The sequence below is a fragment of the Gopherus flavomarginatus genome, chromosome 13, assembly GCF_025201925.1.
Source record: "Gopherus flavomarginatus isolate rGopFla2 chromosome 13, rGopFla2.mat.asm, whole genome shotgun sequence".
Taxonomy (NCBI): Eukaryota; Metazoa; Chordata; order Testudines; family Testudinidae; genus Gopherus; species Gopherus flavomarginatus.
Window position 1 is genome coordinate 27506882 of NC_066629.1, and position 12972 is coordinate 27519853.

Below are 12972 nucleotides of genomic sequence, written 5' to 3' on the forward strand. Positions count from 1 at the left end.
GAGGGGGAGCCCCCGCTCCGCCGCTCGCTGCAGCCGCCGCCGCCATCTTCTTGCGAGGAGCAGAACCTCCCCCCTCCGCCCGGGGCTGCGGCACCGCGTGAGCTCATCGGCACGGGGCGGGGCCTCCGCTGCCATGGCAACCAGCGGGGGCGGGGCCCACCGACGCCGAGAAGACGGCTAGCGCCTCAATGCGTCACCCCGAGCCGAGCACGCAATCGGCTGGGCCGGGGCGGGGCCTACAACGGAGACGCGACGGGGCGCGGGAGGGGGCAATCCCTGGGGGAAGCTCCTCCGGGGAGTGAGGGGAAGCCCCCCCCTTTTCCCGTCTCCGCGGCTAAGCGGGGCCTGGCGCAACGGGGCGCAGCCTCTGCTCCCATCTCAGGGCCCCTCGCCCCGCTCCCCTTACTCCTCCCCTCCCTTACCCCTCAGCCCCCCCCGAACGGGGGCATCCCCTCAAACCCCCCCGCACTGGAACACCCCCCTCAGCCCCCCCCCCGAAACGGGGACATCCCCTCAAACCCCCCCGAAACGGGGGCATCCCCTCAAAACCCCCCCCCGCACTGGAACACCCCCCTCAGCCCCCCCCCCGAAACGGGGACATCCCCTCCTTACCCCGTTCAGTCCCTCTCCCCTTACTCCTGCCCTCCCTTACCCCTCAGCCCCCCCCCCCCCCGAACGGGGACATCCCCTCAAACCCCCCCGCACTGGAACACCCCCCTCAGCCCCCCCCCCCCCGAAACGGGGACATCCCCTCAAACCCCCTTCAGTCCCTCTCCCCTTACTCCTCCCCTCCCTTACCCCTCAGCCCCCCCCGAACGGGGGCATCCCCTCAAACCCCCCCGCACTGGAACACCCCCCTCAGCCCCCCCCCGAAACGGGGACATCCCCTCCTTACCCCCTTCAGTCCCTCTCCCCTTACTCCTGCCCTCCCTTACCCCTCAGCCCCCCCCCCCCCGAACGGGGACATCCCCTCAAACCCCCCCGCACTGGAACACCCCCCTCAGCCCCCCCCGAACGGGGGCATCCCCTCAAACCCCCCCGCACTAGAACACCCCCCTCAGCCCCCCCCCGAAACGGGGACATCCCCTCAAACCCCCTTCAGTCCCTCTCCCCTTACTCCTCCCCTCCCTTACCCCTCAGCCCCCCCCGAACGGGGACATCCCCTCAAACCCCCCCGCACTGGAACACCCCCCTCAGCCCCCCCCCCGAAACGGGGACATCCCCTCAAACCCCCTTCAGTCCCTCTCCCCTTACTCCTCCCCTCCCTTACCCCTCAGCCCCCCCCGAACGGGGGCATCCCCTCAAACCCCCCCGCACTGGAACACCCCCCTCAGCCCCCCCCCCGAAACGGGGACATCCCCTCCTTACCCCCTTCAGTCCCTCTCCCCTTACTCCTGCCCTCCCTTACCCCTCAGCCCCCCCCCCCCGAACGGGGACATCCCCTCAAACCCCCCCCGCACTGGAACACCCCCCTCAGCCGCCCCCGAAACGGGGGCATCCCCTCAAACCCCCTCGAAACGGGGGCATCCCCTCAACCCCCCCCCCGCACTGGAACACCCCCCTCAGCCCCCCCCGAAACGGGGGCATCCCCTCCTTACCCCCTTCAGTCCCTCTCCCCTTACTCCTCCCCTCCCTTACCCCTCAGCCCCCCCCCCCGAACGGGGACATCCCCTCAGACCCGAAATGGGGACATCCCCTCCTCACCCCCTCAGGCCCCCGCCCGAAACCTGGACATCCCCTCCTTACCCCCTGCACTGGGACACCACCCACGACCCCCCCAATGGGGACTTCCCCTTCCTTACACCCCTTAGCCCCCCCCCAAAACAAGGACATACCTTCCTTACCCCCTGCACTGGGACACCCCCTTCGATCCTCCCCCAATGGGGACTTCTCCTCCCTTACCCCCCGCAGCCGCCCCTTAAACGAGGACATCCCCTCAGCCCCCCTGAAACGGGGACACCCCCTCCCTTACCCCCCCCTGCACTGAGACACCTCTCTCAGCTCCCCCCCAAAACGGGGACATCCCCTCCTTACCCTCTGCACTGGGACACCCCCCTCAGCCCCCTCCCCCTCCCACACTGGGACTCTCCAGCTCAGTCCATCCCCTCCTCCTAGCCCTTGTATTGGGACATCCCCTCAGCCCCCCTCCCCAAACAGGGACATCCCCTCACCTTACCCCCTGCACTGGGACATCCCCTCATTGCCCCCCCCCCCCGCATTGGGACTCTCCAGATCAACCCATCCCCTCCCCTTATCCCCTGTACTGGGAACCCCTACCTCAGCCCCTCCCCCCATTGGGGACATCCCTTACCCTTACCCCCTGCGCTGGGACACCCCCTCAAGGTCCCTTCCGCACTGGGACTCTCCAGCTGAGCCCAACTCCAAATGGGAACATACCCCTACCCTCTGCACTGGGACCACCTCAGCCCCATTGAACTAGGAGACCCCCTTTCTGAACTGGGACACACAGTGTTCCCCTCACCACCACATCACTACCCCCAGGATTGGAATCTCCCACCTCTGTGACAAATGCTGCCACTCGGGAATCCTGGTAGGTGTGAAAGGGGATGACTGGAGGAGGATGACCCTACTGTCTAACAGTAGGACAAGGAATTCAGGGACACCTCAATCTGCAGAGCCCAGGGTGTGTAAGGGGACAGTCACTGCAGATGCAACAGGATCAAAGAGGGAGGAAGCAGCTTTAGGTAACTGGGACCAGAACTGGGAAATTGCTATAGTCCTACAGACTGTTTCTCTTTTTACCAGCACTGCATGTTATTAAGGAATTCTGTTCTAGTCAGATTGTACCCATCATTGTGGTATCCAAATGTCTTACTAGACATGTAATATGTACAGTCAGGAGAGTGCACGTGGACAAGTTTAATGGTACCATTTGGTATGCAACAAGTTACTCCATAGCCAATATGAATCATTGAGTGTGACACTCTAAGTGACAGACTTCAGAATTTTATTAAACACCTGTCAGCCACAGGTAACTAACTACCAGAGATGGGACTCAACAGTGAGGTCCAGGAGCAGCACTCTTGTAAGAAATTCATGCCCATCCCAGCTGCTGGAATAGGGAGGATGTTGAGATTCCGACAATTCATGGACCCTGCTTGGGGCTCCATTTTCAGTCTTTATCTAGCCACTGTATGAGAAATTAGAATATGCCAGTCATCTTCCATCAGTTTGCAAGGAAGTTCCCTACCACTTCTCCTCTATGTTTTTGAGTCTTGTCCCATAAATAGCTCCATCTTCTGCCTCTGGCATTGTCCACAGCTGATCCAGCCAACAGCAGGATGATGCTGATACCATACCTGACAGTTTCTGTGAACAGTACCTACGAAATTGACCAGCCTAGTTAGTTTCTCTGCAATTGCTATACTATCATCTCCTTCTTTTTGCAGTCAGGCTGGAGTTGCAATCATAAGGGCTAGAAACTTACATTTCTGATGAATTTGCTGTTTTAGACTCTCATGCTCACCAGTTCCCACTGGTTAGCTCCCCTCTCACAAGAGAAGCCAGCACATACTGCCGTATCTCTGGAGACATCTGCTAAATGCAGCTATAGTGCCAGAAAAAGGATGCAATTCCTAGGACTTAGTGTCTTTGTTTAAAATTTAAACTTTGGTTCCAAGTTAAAAATATTCCAAAACTAGAGAATTTTCCCCATCACTTTATAATATGGGGACAAACCAGAGCCCTGGATCCAAACACAGTTGAAATTTGAGAAGTTTTCAAAAAAATCCTAAAAATATTTTTTAAAAGGAGGATTCAAGGCACCAAATGTGACCCAAGTGCCTCAATCAAAGTAATACTTTAAAATAATTTCTGGGTATAGGCAAAACTTTCAGAGCTAAAATTGAGAACAGGACTTATACCAAGAATACCTATAGTACGTTTGTGGTGTGCACCCCAACACCAAACATGTTTTACTTTTAGTTGTTTACCAGAACACAGGCACCAGAAAATGCAAGCTACCAGGAAGTCTACTTTTCCAGAGAGAGGCAAGTACACAGTGTGTTTGATACACCCTCTCCTCTTGATTAAATATGTTCTGTCAGTAAAAGTTACTGCCAGTAGTACCGAATGTGCTTCCTAGCCAGCTGCTGTAGTCACATACTATTCACATACATTAGCCTATTGTCCTATGTAGCTACAGTTGTGGTTTTATTTTTGCCCTCTTAAGTTTTAAAGAAAATTTCTAAAAAGCTGCCAGCACAAGAACTTTTGACAGTAGTGACCCCAGCTGGTAAAGCACAGCCAATTGCAACTACAGGCTGTTCGTTATAACATGAATATAATTTACAAGATCACATGCAATCTAGCATCCAAATCTAATCCCTCCCCTTCACTAGTCCCTCCACCCACATGCCAGTACTGACCACAGAGGTCCAGAAACTGTCCCAGAAAATTCTTATCTAAGCTGCAATACTAGGATTTAAGCCAGACTTTCACTCTATTCCTGAAGGTTGAGACCATCAAGAAGGAAGGGAGTGGGTTTTGGTGGGATAGTTGCTCCAGCCTATCATGAAAATGCCAATCACTGAAATTGTCTCCTATCCATGTAGGTACTGATGCACATTGGTGCTTTTCAGCAGAAGCCATCACTGAGTGATCAGTGCACTACTTCAGCACTAATACTTCAGGCTCCTCACAGCAGCTCTAATAAGATTTCTTAGATTACTCAGACTCTGTAGTAACCACTAGCTTCAGATTTTTGTCCCCACGCTTCATCCCACCACCAAGAATTCTACAAAACAAGTTTTTAAATGAACTAGGTAACTTTTTAGAGCTCTGACAATGGGAACCCTACTACAAAATCCCCACCATCTGCAATTATAACAACTGACTTTCATGGTGGATTCTGAGTGCTGAGGGAGCAGGAGTTTTCAGGAGTGCCCAACACCTGCAGATTCTATGGAAATCAGTGGAAAGCACAGCTGCTCAACACTGCTGAAAACCAGGTCCATTGTGTTTATATTTGTGGACTATTTGCAATGTTTTGTGCTCCACTGTTCTACTTATTTGTACAGGACTCTTCACTATGCCAAAGTCACTTCCTAGGTTGTGGGAATTGTAGTGCATATGAAGGAGTGACTACAATAAGTACAACTCTGCCAGTTACTCCGGGCCCACAGCACTCCTGTTTATTTCTGTCCTCGGCTCCTCATGCAGCTCTCACTGCATCTTATTCCCAAACTGCTGCATCTCCTTCTGTTGCACTTATAGTCCTTTTCTGATCAGAAACTAAACTGCTCCAATTAATATCATGGCTTTATGATGGGAAAAGCCTCACTCCACATTACTCTGTCGCTAATTCTTGCAGAACAGTGTTTTGTACTGCAGGATGTTCTAATAGGTTTGTTACAATATAGTGTGGGTATTTGTCTAGTATCTTTCACTAAAGGCTGTGCAGCCTATTTCATTCAGTATATAGACTGAGACAAGGAAGCTACTTACACTGTATTCTAGAAGCAGTTGTGCTAGAGGAAGGAAGGCCAGTTTGTTGAAGGGCTGGAGGAAGACAATAACAGATGAGACAGGGCACTGAGGCTCCAGAAGTAAAATTGTATTAACAAGACTAGGTTTAATTGTTCAGTGAGTTTAGATAATACAGAGGGGAATCTGTACAATGTGTCAAATTGAGCATTGACATAAATTTATTAGGCATTCAAGTGACATCAAGGCTGAATTCTGAAACATTCTTGTTGTTTTGAAAGTAGAAAAAACAAGGAAAGTTGGGGATATTGAGGGTATAAAAGGAGGCTGGAAGGACAGCAGCAGGACAGTGAGAATCTAGGACAGAGGAAGTGACCTGGAAGCTTACAAGAAACAGGGATTCAGTTAGAGAGTTCAGCTTCTACTTGTCTATGCCCAAGGTAAAAATACACAGAAAAGGGCTAGAGGGAAGTTTCCAGCAGTGTTATTTATAGTCCAGCCTTAAACAAGGGAGACACATAAACCCATATAAAGATCTTCGGAGACTAGACAAGGAAGTATCAACTTCTCATTCTTCAAGGTTCGAGTAGCTATCACAGGGCTAACCTTGGCCTACCCCAAGGGCAACACAAATTATCAGGGGTATGGAAAGGCTTCCGTGTGAGGAGCAATTAATCAAACTGGGACTTTTCAGCTTGGGAAAGAGACGACTAAGGGGGGATATGATCAAGGTCTATAAAATCATGACTGGTGTGGAGAAAGTGAATAAGGAAATGTTATTTACTCCTTCTCATAACACAAGAATTAGGGGCCACCAAATGAAATTAATAGGCAGCAGGTTTAAAACCAAACAAAAGGAAGTATTTTTTCACACAGTGCACAGTCAGCCTGTGGAACTCTTTGCCAGAGGATGTTGTGAAGGCCAGGACTATAACAGGGTTCAAAAAAGAGCTAGATAAATTAATGGAGGATAGGTCCATCAATAGTTATTAGCCAGAATGGTGTCCCTAGCCTCTGTTTGCCAGAAGCTGGGAATGGTCAGTGGGATAGATCTCTTGATAATTGCATCTGTTTATTCTCTGTGGGACACCTGGCATTGGCCACTGTCGGTAGGCAGGATACTGGGCTAGGTGACCTTTGGTCTGACCCAGTATAACCGTTCTTATGTTCTCTCCTCCACAGCTCCTGTTTTTTTGAAGGCTCATATTATAACACTGCCAATTTGCTCTGCTGAGGGCTTTTATAAAGAAATTAATTCCCATCATGCCTAGCAGCACCACTGAGGCCACCTTAGATGTCCCCTTTGATGGACAGGCACTCCAGCCAATCCATTGGATAGGAGAACTTGCATCATTTTCTGTTAGTCCAATCTCTCTCTTTGTCTTTCTCTCTTCATTCATCCATCATTAATTCACTGCATAACAAACTCCACTGGAACAAATTACCTGTCAGGCTTGGCCATTGGCCATAGCACTGTAGTCACTGCTGTGAAAAGGAAAAGGAAGCTGGGGCCCCAAACCAGAATCTCTCTTCCCTTACCCTCGGTCATGAAGCCTGTATGCTGCTATGTTTGAGTCTCAGCATTTCTGGCAATTGAGGCCAAGGTTTTACTTTTCCGGATTTGAATGGACCGGAATGGCCCTCAGAGTCCAATAAGGCAGTGTGTGGCTGCCCTGTCCCTTTCAGCACTGACCAATGGGAAAAGCTGAGCATTGCAGTTTATTATTGATGGCGAATTCAACCTGATGGGCCATTTCTGTTCTGCTCACAAGGAGGAAATATTCATGCTCCCTGCACTTTGCTTTTATTTTAAAACATGTACTTGCAAATCAATTTTTGCCTGCAGTGCTCAGAGCCTTGGCACCTTGTAAATGAAACATATAGCTTGGTAATAGGTTAGGGATACTAGGAAGAGTTGATCTGCTACAGTGAAACATTAGTCTGCCTTATTCACTATTAAAATGGGGTAACAGTATATCTATTGCTTATATACACAGGCATATCTATATCTACTTATCTAGCATGAGACTGATATCTTTGACTATAGGGAGCACAGCTCTGCCAGTGCAGTACACTCAGCACTGCAACATCCCCTGTTATTCCCGTTCTGAGTTCAGCCATCCAAACTTTGCCAAAGCGCCTCAGTCTTAATCTGCAGCACCTCCAGCAGCACTTCCAGCTCCGTGAGCCTCCCCTAACCCCAAACCAACCATTGTGCAATGGGTGTGCATGCACAGGTACAAAAGAGCTGGGGAAAGAGCAAGTTACAACCACATCATAGTAATCAGTTACCTATAAGGACTTCATTGATTTAGACACACAGTGCCAAGCAAACACGTACATTGCAATTTACACTTCAAGGGCAATGAGTAATAATTACAGCCATTGTTATCTCTTCTCGTTTCCTTTTCCTAAATTTCATTTAAGTCTTCAACAGTTCTCTTCCCTAGCATTAAGCTGGGCTTGTACTTATTCATTTGTAAAGATGCTTTGTTCCTTTTGCAGTGCAGGCAAAATAATACATTTCTGAGCTTTTAGAAAGGTCTACTGTTCTCCTGAGATGCTTGAAAGCTTGGGAATGGTGCAGGTGTCAGAACTGAGGTGCATTAGCCGTGCTGTTTGGGGAAGCATGCACACCACTTACTGCAGCCCCGAGCACTGCAAAGCAGCACACGCCCAAATGTTCCTGTGTGGACACTGTGAACAGCACTCAGGCCAAAGTACAGCAGCCCAGTGTTGCAGTTTGCCTTTCTTTGGTCTTGTCATTGCTGCCAGTTAATTGGGACAGACAGAGACAGGAGAATGTAATCCAGCATAAAGCAGAATCAGCCCTCCAAAAGGGTGGCTGGTGGAAACTAAAATGGGCACCAGGTGACCTAAGAGTAAGCAGCCTGAGGCATATTATTCATCTGCCAGAGAAAAGGGTAGCTCAGGGCCTCAGCCCTCAATTGTTGTATGAGCTGGGGTTCAAAGAGCTTTGTGTGCTTCCACTCTAGATGTTAATGGAATCCAGCTTTTAACTCTAGCAACTGACATCAAATCCACAGGATTGTGGGGCCTGATTCTCAACTACCTGGCACCTTGCATAGCCATTTACATAGATGCAAGATTTGGTGGCATTTTACATCCTTTTCACAGCTTGAAATGACCAGGTAATGAAGAAACAGGCCTTGAATTTTTTCAGTTTCTACCCCAGGCTCCTCCCTGCCCCTCTCCCTGCTCACACACTTCCCCCCAACTCCCCGCCCCAACACACCCGGACAGTAGAATGACCATGGAAACTGCTCCTAGTGTACCTGGAATTCAAGGGCTAGCTGCATCCCTGGGGACTTTGCCACTCCATTCACTTCAGGGCAAATATCCCTGAGATGAATTTGACCCTGTTACTTAGGTGGGGAGAGAATCCCTGGCCCTATATACATTTTGTTGAGGGGGGGGAGGAATTATCATATTTCAGAAAGGTGGCAGGCCTGCAAAGAAAGAGGAGTGGGATTTGAAGGGAGTAAATTCAGGCACGAGATGTAGATAATGCAAAATGATGCCATTTTCAAATGAAATCTACAATAAAACCCAAGCCTTTAACTCAGAGATTATTGTCCTCACCCTCTCCTAGGTCAACAGACATAGAGCTGAGGGCTCTGACCTCATCATTAAATGAAGACTTATTGGTGAAAAAAATTATCTGTGTCTGTTGTTCATTAAGGGCGTTCCACAGAACTTTGTTGTCAAGGTTGCCCAGGGAAACTGCTGAATTAACCTCAAGTGGTCTAGCTGTTGCCAATGGCAATGCTCTAGCTGCATCTCCCCATCAAACAAGAGACAGGTGTGCTAATTATGTATTTAAAAAAAAATAAAAAGCAGCCGATTGCTTGTGGCCCTGACTTTATGTAATAAATATTAATCTTCAACCAGCCTGCCGTGTGTGTACATGGGAAAAGCCTGCCAGATATGGTGAGAATTCATTGCTGCTCTAAATACCAAGGGAACCTCTAGCACAGAGACCGTCACCGAGGAACGTTTATGCAGTGTTTTCTTTAGATTTCCTCCTGGTGGCTGCATCCTTCATATCCGTCCCAGGTCCAGGCAGCATAACCAAAGAATATATTAATTCTCCTTCCCTATCCCATCGAAATTGGCCAATGTGGGAGACACCCAGATTAATGACAAGCAATGAAAAGCATCTTGTCAGTGTTTCCTAAATACACGGGAAATTATACAATTTACTCTGATTTTCTGGAAAAAGCAATAAATAATACATTAATAAAATAAACAGGTGATTTCTAGGAATTTCCACTACAGGATATGCACCTTGCTCTGCTGTCACTTTTGTATAGGCAGATTGGGCACAGAGTGCAAAGTCTGACTTTGAGCACAGACCTATTTTCTGGTCTCAGCTTCCCAAGTCACTTAGATGTGTTTAAAAAAGGTACCCAAGGTGACTTGAATCACTAAAGGAAGCCTAAGATCACCCTCGTGGCTTTCAAATATTTGTCAAATACTTCCAAATGAGGGATATCACATATGTAACAGAGGAGACCAGGGTTTCAAAGGGTATGGAGTTCATTTATTTTAAACGTATAAAGTTTTCTCTAACCTCACTTTTAAGATTCTAGGTTTCTATTATTAAGTATCACTTACCTGGCACTGCTTGGGTTTTCTCTGTATGATTTTCACCAAATGATGGTTTGCGGGTGTGGAAAATCATACTTAGGTTTGATTCCTTTAATCCCTCCCAGATTCAGCTTCAACTTTTAGATTTAGGTATCTCAGGAAATTCTCATTCTTGAGTGGTCCTCTATGCAAATTCTATTTGGAGGGGTCTTCAGAGCTACCTCTGATGCCTAAATGCCATTTCACACATCCAGCACAGTCATAAATCTGGAAATTCAGCACACAGTACATGCCATTCTTGTGGCATTGTCCTGAGCATTACATATATCTGAGACAGTAATCTCAGTCCAGTTCCTAGTGGTAGGGTGTCCACATCACAAATCCACTACGAATATATAACAATGTGCAGTCACTTCCAGACACAGCTGGACTGAAAACAGTGGTTTCAAGGTGAAAGTCTCTGGATCCTATTGATCACCAGAACCACTCTGTCTCTTGCTGACATTTTGCTAGTATGTAATTTACATTTCTCATTGCTGAATTTTAATCCATTGCTCCTTGATCAGCTGTCTCAGCCCCTGTGAAAGCTTTCGCATTGTTTATTCTCTCTATTATTGGTAGACTTTTCTTCTGCCTCCCCTTACATTCCTTTTCCCTTACACTGGTATCGTGTTTAGTTCCCTTGTAGATTATCTCTTCTAACCTGCAGCTGATGGGCCAAATATAATCCATAGCATCATAAAACATGTCCTCCCTGTAACCACAGGGGAACAATACAGGTGATGAACTGGAGGACTTTATTGTTGGTGAACTCAATAACAATTAATTGCCCTTTCCCAGGGCCGGTGCAAGGATGTTTCGTGCCCTAGGCGAAACTTCCATCTTGCACCCTCCCCCATCCCCGAGCCCCCCCCCCGAGGCACCCCCCGACCCACGGCAGCTCCCGCCCTCCGCTCTGAGGCATCCCCTCCCATGGCAGCTCCTCCCCTCCACCCTGAGGTGCCCCCCCCGCAGCAGCTTCCCACCCTCAGCCCTGAGGCACCCCCCTCCCCAGCTCACCCCTGCTCCGCCTCCACCCCGAGCATGCCATCGCTGCTTCACTTCTCCTGCCTCCCAGGCTTGTGGCGCCTAAGCTGATTGGCGCCACAAGCCAGGGAGGTGGGAGAAGTGAAGCAGCTCATCCCTGCCCCGCCTCCTCCCAGAGCACTCCGTGGCTGCTTCACTTCTCTCGCCTCCCAGGCTTGTGGCACCAATCAGCTTAGGTGCCACAAGCCTGGGAGGCAGGAGAAGTGAAGCAGCCACGGCATGCTCAGGGAGGAGGTGGGGCGGGGAGTTCCCCTGCGTGCCGCCCCCCCTTACTTGCTGCAGGCGGCCCTCTCTTCTTTCCCCTGCCCCAGCTCCCTCCGCCTAAATGCCAGCGGCTACCGGGGCGGCCGAAGATCCAGCCGCTGCAGTCGCTGCTGAAGAAAATGCCGCCCCCCAAGTCCTAGTGTCACCTAAATGGTTGCACCGGCCCTGTCCTTTCCATAAAGGGTAGAATTTTTTAAAGAACCTAAGTGATTTAGGACTAATGTGACTTTGGCTCCTAGGTATTTTAGGTGCTTTGAAAATATTACTCAATATTCGAATGGCTGTCCTGAAGCTGTACTGCGGTTCATTCTCTGCAAGAGAAGGGTAGGAGCAGTTACACCACTCTCAGCACCTTCCTCTTGCTGATTTAAAAATGGCATCGATGGTCTCCCAAACCACCTTGGCCAGAAGGAAGATCACAACTACGACACAAGGATAGTGTTTAGAAAGTGGGAATCCTCAGGGCTTCAAAAGGGATATAAAGGACCTAAATCCCTCTTTAAAAGCTAACCCACGAGCTGTCAGATTAACAAAATAAACCTCTTTAAATGGCTAAAATATTCATGCAATGTGTGATTCAGCCACTGAGAAATCAGGACTTGAATCAGGGCAACCTTTGTGCCACAAGTAAGCTGAGAGTCAGACTGTGCTCCTCCTTTAGGGCTGTCCTAGTGCATAGGGACTGGATATTTTAGTAGAATGGTGATAAGATAGTGAGGTTTCCATCTCTCTGTACCTCATTCAAATCCAAATTAGGTAAACAGTCTTTTCCATTTGATGACTATATGGCAGCCTGCATGGAGTGAATTTGGTAGGTCTCAGTTCAAGTTCCCAGCGGATAGCTGTCCGCATCTCACAGCCAGAAATAGGTATTAACTGGCTCCTTTGCTATCACTGAGTCCAAGAACCGAATGACATTTTCTCTCTCCTGTGCCTAGTAATGCACAGAGAACTTCAGTCTCCAAAAAAACTATATTCAATTTTTTCAAATATCTTTGCCTAAAGTTAAGCATTTAAATAAGTAACTTGATTTTTCAGAGATGCTGAACACCTACAGTTCCTATGGTCGTCAATGGAAAATCATTGGGTCAATTATCTGATACCTAGATATGGATTTAGTGGTCTGATTTTCAAAAGTGCTGGGCACCCAACAGCTCCCACTGAAGTCAATAAGAGCTGTTGGGAGCACTTTTTGAACGAATGGCCATTAGGTACCTGATTTTAGGCACCCAAGTTTGGCCTATTGTTATAAACTGATGTGTGAGCACCCCCTATTGGCCAAGCAGCCATTGAACTAGTATATCCCTTTTTATAGAAAGGTGTTGATATAACCAAAGCTGCATGCATCCAGAAAATGATGTAGATAAAATGAGCTTAATTTCAGCATTGTTAGAAATACAAAGGGAAAGACCTGTGTTTGCCAAACTGATAAAACTGGCAACTAAGGAAATGTCATTATAATTCTAAGAGGGTGTTATAAATAATGGAGATTAAAATGTACAACTTATTTTTAGAAAATATTTAATAGTCTTTTTATAGTTCCAGTTTTGCTAAACCTTTTTCTTT